This window comes from Limulus polyphemus, unplaced genomic scaffold (assembly GCF_000517525.1).
Source record: "Limulus polyphemus unplaced genomic scaffold, Limulus_polyphemus-2.1.2 Scaffold592, whole genome shotgun sequence".
Taxonomy (NCBI): domain Eukaryota; kingdom Metazoa; phylum Arthropoda; class Merostomata; order Xiphosura; family Limulidae; genus Limulus; species Limulus polyphemus.
In genome coordinates, this window is record NW_013666202.1 from 231,667 (window position 1) to 239,781 (window position 8,115).

An 8,115-nucleotide genomic window follows, 5' to 3' on the forward strand; every position below is an offset into this window, starting at 1 on the left:
TCCTTCCCCATTCAAGCCGTCTCCAGCCATTATTAGTCTCAAAGCGGGTTCCTCGTCACCGAATTTGATTATGTATTTATTGTGCAGTTATGTTAACTGTGTAGTTGTGTTCTGTAGTGTTTGTGGAATAACGAGTAACTGTATGATCTGGGGGAACAGGGATTTAATGTGTTGGAAAGCGATTTTAATTATTAATGTGATGCTATCTTCTTGGTTTTGGAGGTTTCAGTACTGTGTTAAAAAATCTTAAAAAATGTTTTTAGCTGCTTCTTTTATTTTACTTATGGTTTCATTTTGTTGTGTTACAGCGTTTATGTGTTGCGTGTTCTTCTGTTTGGGTGTATCGTGAGTTTGAATGAGCCTACTTGTCGCTTGTGCATATGTATGTGTTGTTAATTGTTTAGGTTTGGGTGTTGGCAACAAAGGTGTTCTTCTTTGTGTTCTGATTGCTTCCTGATTCTCTGTTTGTGTGTCTTGAGTGTTCGTATTATTTGGTATGTTTGTTATGGGGGTTTTGATGTTCTTATATTTTTGGCATCCTTTGTAGTTTGCCGTATGTTGCTGTTGGCAGTTACAGCAATGTGGCTGTGTATTTAATCTTGAACAGTCCGCGTTTCTGTGTTCTCCCCCACATGCCCGTAACGTTAGCAGTTGTAACACTGGGTTACAACAGCCTCTGGTGTTTTTGTGGGTTCTACTATGTATTTTTAATACCAGAGAATGATACCATTTGATATCAGCCATTAGAGAATACGGACTACTGTCCTTGAGCGCGACAACATGTACATGTTTCATCATGTGTATCTCAGCCACATGTTGGTCAATATGCCAGGGGAAGCGATCTCTTCACATAGCCACGTGAAGCAGATTACTTCTCTGACGTTTAAAGTGACTGCAACGAAAGACACTGACCACTTCCTTAAATATTTCAAGCAAATAGCTGCGTGAAATGGATGGATTCGTAGACATGTATTGTAAAGCCTGATGCTAAGCCTGGTTCATCCAGTTTGGTTTGGTTTGAATTTCGCGCAAAGCTACACGAGGGCTATCTTTGCTAGCCGTCCCTAATTTAGCAGTGTAAAACAGCTAGTCATCACCTCTCATAGCCAACTCTTGGGCTTCTCTTTTACTAACGAATAGTGGGATTGACTGTCACATTATAACGACCCTACGGCAAAAAGGGGCGAGTATGTTTGATGGGACGGGGATTCAAACCCGCGACTCTCAGATTGCGAGTCGAGCGCCCTAACTACCTGGCCATGCTGGGCCTGGTTCATCCAGTGCTTGACTTGATCAATCATTTAGATATAAAGGAAGCTGCTAGCAGTGCTCATCTTGGTTGTCCAAGGGGAGTCGGGTGAAGAAATAGTATAACTACTCCAATGATATCCATTGTAGTGGGTGGATTGACTCACTAATAAGGTCATAATTCAGATGCTGGTGTTTGTAGCTGTCTATCACAATAAATGTACTATAGAATGTTGAACTTATTTCATTATGAGTGTGCATTAACATATTCTGTTGTGGACGGCACAAATATTGATCCAAAGTGAGTCTTAATTCAGCTATATTCTACCTATTTATTCCATGATGCTGAGAGTGAGAGTCCGTCGCCTCAAAGCCGGCAGCAAAGATGACAAGGAACTCAACTATCAAGGTAAAGCCAGTGTAAGCAATAGTTTAGGTTGTCATGGTTACTGTAGACAAGTCATCAGACAGTCTGTTGGTTACATAATGGCACCACATATGAATAGCTCATTTAATTTACATGCATGAATAAAATATATACAGAACACAATCGTCACGCGGTTTGATTGTTTGAAGTTAAGCACAAAGCTACACACACAATGGGCTATCTGTGCTTTGTCCACCATGGGTATCAAAACCCGGTTTCTAGCGTTGTAAATCCGCAGACATACCGCTGTGCCACTGGGAGCAAAAGAAAAAGTAATTTGATCAAAAGGTTATAATGATGAAATATGAAGTACATCTGAGAATACTAGCTTGTGCCATATCAAGGGAACATATGGCGTTAGTGAGGGAACATGTTTTTTATTTCAAACTAACGTATTCGTGGGCTCATGGATTTTCAAGTAAGCATAACTGCTCAACTTACACTACATAAAGGAAGAACGTGGCGTTATCAGATACTTCCAACAACGTTAGTGACGAATATGTTTAAATTGGTAAAATGAAAATATTCATAAACAAGTGAAAATATTTGTAGAAAAATAAACTACTGATAGTAGCTAAAGTATCATGTCAATGAAGAACATAGTGTCAAACATTTACATTGTTTCACTGGTTTTATGTTCAATTTCCGTAAGTAAAATATTTATATTCCTTCAACTTTGTCAACTACTTTCTTACCATTTGTTTTTCAACAGAAGCTACAGTTAGTGTGGACTGGAGATGTTTAGCTTGAAGTACGTGACGTTAATTTAATCTCTGAAAGTTAAAAGGGCACTTGCATCAGAAATTAGCTGTATATGGTAAATACAATGCTAGCGTTAATTAAATTTCAGGGTCAGGAGCCAATGATGATGATGTCTGACGACTGCAAAGTGTCTAGCCCAATATCAGTTACTAGTGTGAGAAACTGCGCTACAAGATTACTTCCTTCCCAGATGGACTCAGGCTCCACTTATAACTACATCATAATGACGGAAGATTCACTTCTGGCGAAGTGGCTTGTAGTTGAGAAGCAATGGTTGTGTACAAGTCAAGTGAATGTCCCACACAAAACTTGTTAGATCAGAATATCTGCAAGTAGTTGAAAAACGCTTTCTCAGCAATAAAGAAATGTTGCCTGACCAGGGTGACGGGTTTCACATCCTGTATTTCTAAATGTTGAACTGTCCTATTACTTGCGGTCTAAGGTGCCCAACTAGGTTCACCTTGTCCTAAGCGCACAACTGAATAAAAAAATAAAGTAAAATATACTTGTATTCGTTTTTCCCCACATTAGAAAAAACATTTCATTTTGAATTTATATTGATTCAATATAATTTTATTATGAACTTTATAGATTAAAAAAAATCGCAAATTTTGATTTTGGGTTGATTTCAGTGCGCTCTGCACATTTTTTTTTCCTCGCCATAACACAGAACGAGTAGCCCCCAAGGAGAAAAGTTATAATAGTTTAAACGAAATAGCACCAATTGAAACCTTGTAACTTGAATGTAAGTGTAGTATTATCGATTTTAGCCACTCATCGTTTCTCAACCTAAGTAGTCATGGTGTATTGTAGTTGCCTATATTCCAGATAGTGGTCAAAACACGCAATGAAAGCTGTTAGTTCTTTTTTCTGTTCTTTTCAACTGTACAAGCTAATACGAATTCCAGTTCAGTAAATGCTAGCATAGAGTTATATGTATGGTTTGTAAGTATACTAGGCTCCTTTAAATTTTAATTGGAGAGCCACCCGACAGACATATCATACGTAAAGGGTTCCCCCTCCCTTTACGTGATAAAAGCTTAGCTTGGCAATATATGTATGTTGCTAGAAGAAAATATGTTTGTGAACGACTTCTTCCACAGTTACAGTCCTAATTTTTTTTTCTTAACCTTGCTTTATCACTTTATACTTTATTTTAATTGTGATGTTGCAATACGACAGGAAATGTTTTCATGGAACAAAACGAAGTAGACTTATAATACTGTTACGACATCGGCGTCACGTGACTAATATCACGCCACGTCATTGTCGAACCTTCGTGAATTGTCGGGAGATTACTAGATATAGTGTAGTCTTGTATATATAAGACTGGCCACGAAGCGACGGGGAGACAGTGAGTAATTGAACTGCAGTCAGAGAGTATGTAATTGAACGGAGTATTGTTGAAGTCGAGCATATGAGACGTTAGTTGAGAATTATAGCGCGACTGTTGAAATTAAGTGTATCGCAAAGTTGTATTCAGAAAGAATAAACCAGTTTTATTTAAGAAAGGACTTGTGTCGCTAAAGTTTCGTCGGAACGAATTTACGGAAAATTAACTAACGAACGGAGACGTAACAATACCATTTTGCACATGAATGTAACAAGTTTCATTTCCTAATACAAGGCCACTGTTTGTTGGGCCTGTTTTCACAATAGGCCTTATCAGCCAACGACAGCTTGAACGTTAAAGAACTTCACCGAAAAGAAATGTAAATATATATAGATAGATAGATATACACACACACAAATGAAAACAAAACTGGTTACAAATTATTACATATATTAAACTGCTACCATCTTACGTTAACAGTTTTTAAAAAGTTGACTTACTTATAGCTTTGGTATGACAAAAAATTTTCATTGTGTGCCAGTGATCGTAAACACAAAAGCAAAAAAGAAAACAACTTTATTCGTTAGGTTTTACGTGAATGTATGAAGACATAACAAGCGGTGATCGTAATCTACAACAAATGTGTTTCTTTCAATTATTTCAAAATGAAATATTTTCAACTTTTCAAAGCTGCAAGTTCATACAAATATCACATAAAAGTACGATATTTTAATTTGCAGAAACTACATAATCTGTAAAATGTTCAGCTCAAGTTTCAAACAATTTAATCTATTATTGTTGTTTTATTTTTGGTGACAATGTCGACACCAGCACCAACTGACTACACCATTCAGCTGATATCCCACTATCAAGCCCAAGCAGTAACGTAAATGGAGGCCTGGATCGTGTGTAAACAGGAAAAGAATAAGTTTGTTTGTTTTAACGCAAAGCTACAAAGTGGGTTATTTTCACTCTGCGGGGAATCAAATCCCAGATTTTAGCGTTGTAAGTCAGTAAACTTACCCCTAACTCGCCAGGAAACGAAAATACTAAAAAAAGAGGGTTGGAGCCAAGACAATTAATCCAGGACAGCCCAAGGACTTCGCTCGGAAAATTATCAAAAAAAGTCAAGTAAAAATTCTACGGCTGCCCGAAAAATCTAAAGCCAAAGATGAACTGACATCTAATGCAAGGTACATTTTCTTTACTTTTGTAAATATATAGTATTATACTTCGTTTATATCCTTTAATTTTGTAAAATGATGTCTTATTTATGCTGAAAAGGATATTTTACTTGGATTTTATAGATTAAATATTGTTTATGAATTTCAACTTTAGTAAAACTAAAAGTGGTTTACATTTTTGTTTTAGATATTTCAAGATGTATTCCTTAAACTTATAAATTTGGTAGAACTAAGTGATTTATACTTTTTGCCGGGGCACAGCGGCTCATAGAACGGCTCTGTGTTATTATTTTTTTTCCTCAAGTACAAACTTTTAGCTCATAGCTCTGTCATCTTTTGACCCTTTTGAGATCTTATTATAGTTTTGGACTCGGGAGGTCAAACTCTTTCAATTGGTGTATTTGACCACTCCCAAGGTCTCATAGGTTAATTTACTCTAATCCTGCCTAAAATAATTTCAATTTGAGAGTAGGCTGGTAGAGACCCTGATGAGTAATAAAATTGAATTGGGTATATGCGCGCCCCACGATTGGAATTTCTGGCGCATAAAAATTTAACTAATAAAAAGGAAAAAAAAGGTCTCGTAGATTAATTTACTCTAATCCTGCATAAAATAATTTCAAGTGCCGCGGCTATTGAGGATTCCTTCTTGCTGTTCAACATTTTGCAGTATACGTTTGCTTTAAAGGTATGACCTTTATGTAACTAAGAAATGGCTTACATATCCATATAGCGGTTTGACGAAGTGTTTTTAGTCTACCCATGCAAATATTAATGAGTTGGTTTAGCAATATTAAAAGCTAATTTTTTGTGTAATGTTGTAAAATATTATATACATTAGAAGGTATTCCTAAGAGTATTTTGTCCTATTTTGATATTTACGTAATAATTTCTTGTGGTTGTTAAAGGGTGTTTTTGCTTTATGAAATTAATGTGTATCATTGTTAAGGATGTATTGTGTAATGCATACATCGATTTATGTCGATCTTTTCGTTTTTGTATTTTATAGTGAAATTGGAAACTATTACTATAACGATTTTTTGTTAAAACGTGTATTTGTATTTTATATTATAGAATACTTTAATTGTGGTCTAGGTTAAAGGATTTAATTGATTGTCCTTTGTACTGTCATGCCATTAAGTGTGTCTGTTTAGCCGTAAAGCTTGTTTGTCCAGTGCTAGAATAACGTGTAAGGATACCAGACGCCCCAATGTTTAGCCCTTTATAAAAGTATTAAATTGTCCTAGTCGCTGTACCACACTGTGGGTTTAATATGTATGGTTTGTAATTAAACACGGCTCCTTTAAATTTTACTTGGAGAACCACCTAACAGGCAGATGACACGTAAAGGGTTCTCCTCCCTTTCTGCTACATTTTCTTAACCTAACCTGTTACTGGGCAGACGTAGTAATCGAGATTTGAAGACTTGCCCAACGGTGAAAGAGCAAACTAAGAAGCAACATTCTTGAGTAGATTCAACAACACTTAGGCACGTTTATTTTTTTTCAACTAGGTAAGTTTGACAAATCTTGTTTATAGTTTTAAGAAGCGATGAACATCAGATTATTTCGCAAATGGTAGAAAATGTGTTACAGTAATTTAAACTGTTTAAGAGCTGTTACAAATGTCAGTCTGTATAAAAAAAAAGAAGTCAGTTTTTCACCTTGGAAATCTAGTAACCCTAGTAAAGTGCCATAGCTGCACAGATGGTGTGTGTGAATATATTTCATTATTTCTTTTTACAGTTAATTGGTTTTTAAAGTTAAATTTTAGTGATGTCCGGAAACACCATATATTAAACAGGGCAAGTGGTTATTTGAATAAAGAAATGTGTCAATTTCTTGTTCACCAAAGTTTTCAAACTTTTTCGAAATTACATTTGGTGAAAGTGTTAATACAAGTAACGTGCAAATAACCAGCTCTGAAATGCTGTAGCCTTATTCTTGAGCTAATAACTCCCATTTTTTTAAATTATTTTCCCTTTAACGTTTCTAAACCTTCCCACTAAAGGTGTCTAATCTAATATAATATGTTATCTAATATAATCAGTCGTGTAGATGTTTGGAAGAGCTATGTCTTCCGTATTTTTACTTACGAAAGTGGCAAATGTACTCTGGAAGATTTGATCGCGTTGTAAGAAATATATAGCAGTTGATTCTCTCAGACTCTACATGATATAAATATTTCCACATTTAGAGAGATGTCCTGTTTGTTGTCTTGTACACATGTCCTGAGTGAATTTTGTATTTTATTTGAGGAATTAATAAATCTAGTAGTTTCTATTTCACTGCCAACTTGTGCCCACTATTCTCATTCAGTCAAGAAGGAAACTCGTATATCATTCATATTACATATTCCAACGAACCTGTATCCAATAATATTTCAATTTCCGGCTGTTAAGAAATGAAGGGAAGATACACAATACATTCATCAATTCTGAGTGGAAATAGCTACTTTCGGTGTTTGTAAGCATCAAGGTCACCTTAGGAAATACGGACGCTCACTGTAAACCGTACTAAGAATTAACACCGATTTATCTATGAGCACTTAGAACCGTATCAACCGTTTAGGTTGAAGTCATCGACGCACGACGTTTAAAAACATTGGGCCAAATCAGGCCCTTCAAAGCCTAATTCATGGCCCACACTTTTATCAATAACAGAAAAGTAACAAAGCTATTTCGATAATGGCGTTTTTCCCAACAAGCTCAAGCCCAGCCTTGATTTTATTGTCAACATCTGAACTGGCACAGTGTGGAAAATAACTTGTAGCCACTGTTCTAAAAGCTTGAACGAACATTTGCAACATGTGAGACGCATGTTTGAATGGCTAGCGTCTTATTGGTAAGACACATTCAACTTTCAATTACGAATTAGAAATACAATGTAGATTTTTTTTCTTCTTAGCAGTTTAATCCTACATCCATCCAATTTCAGAATATTTCACTGATCCAACATCTAGAGCAACTGTACATGTAAGTGGATTAATATCATTATATCTATGTGTGATTATCTTTCTTCCTTATATACATCTGGAAAAAAGTTAAGCACCCCCATGTTTTTTTCAAGTGATTCAGATTCGACGTTCTTGTGACTGATTATAAATTACCATTCAATCTAAACGTGTTTATCAAATGAAATTATGCATTATTGGGCACAAGA

General features: G+C 35.7%; 1 protein-coding gene and 1 long non-coding RNA gene across 2 annotated transcripts in view; both read right to left on the bottom strand.

The window, feature by feature from the left end:
• The window catches only part of LOC106459318 (serine/threonine-protein phosphatase 2B catalytic subunit 2-like), a 98,157-nt gene that overhangs the window by 73,787 nt on the left and 16,255 nt on the right, over positions 1-8,115 (bottom strand). The gene's annotated exons all lie outside the window — the stretch shown is intronic.
• The window catches only part of LOC111085749, a 26,124-nt gene that overhangs the window by 2,715 nt on the left and 15,294 nt on the right, over positions 1-8,115 (bottom strand). Inside the window, exon 3 of the long non-coding RNA XR_002610552.1 lies at positions 3,581-3,586. This is a non-coding gene — a long non-coding RNA (uncharacterized LOC111085749). The remainder of the gene's footprint in view (positions 1-3,580; positions 3,587-8,115) is intronic.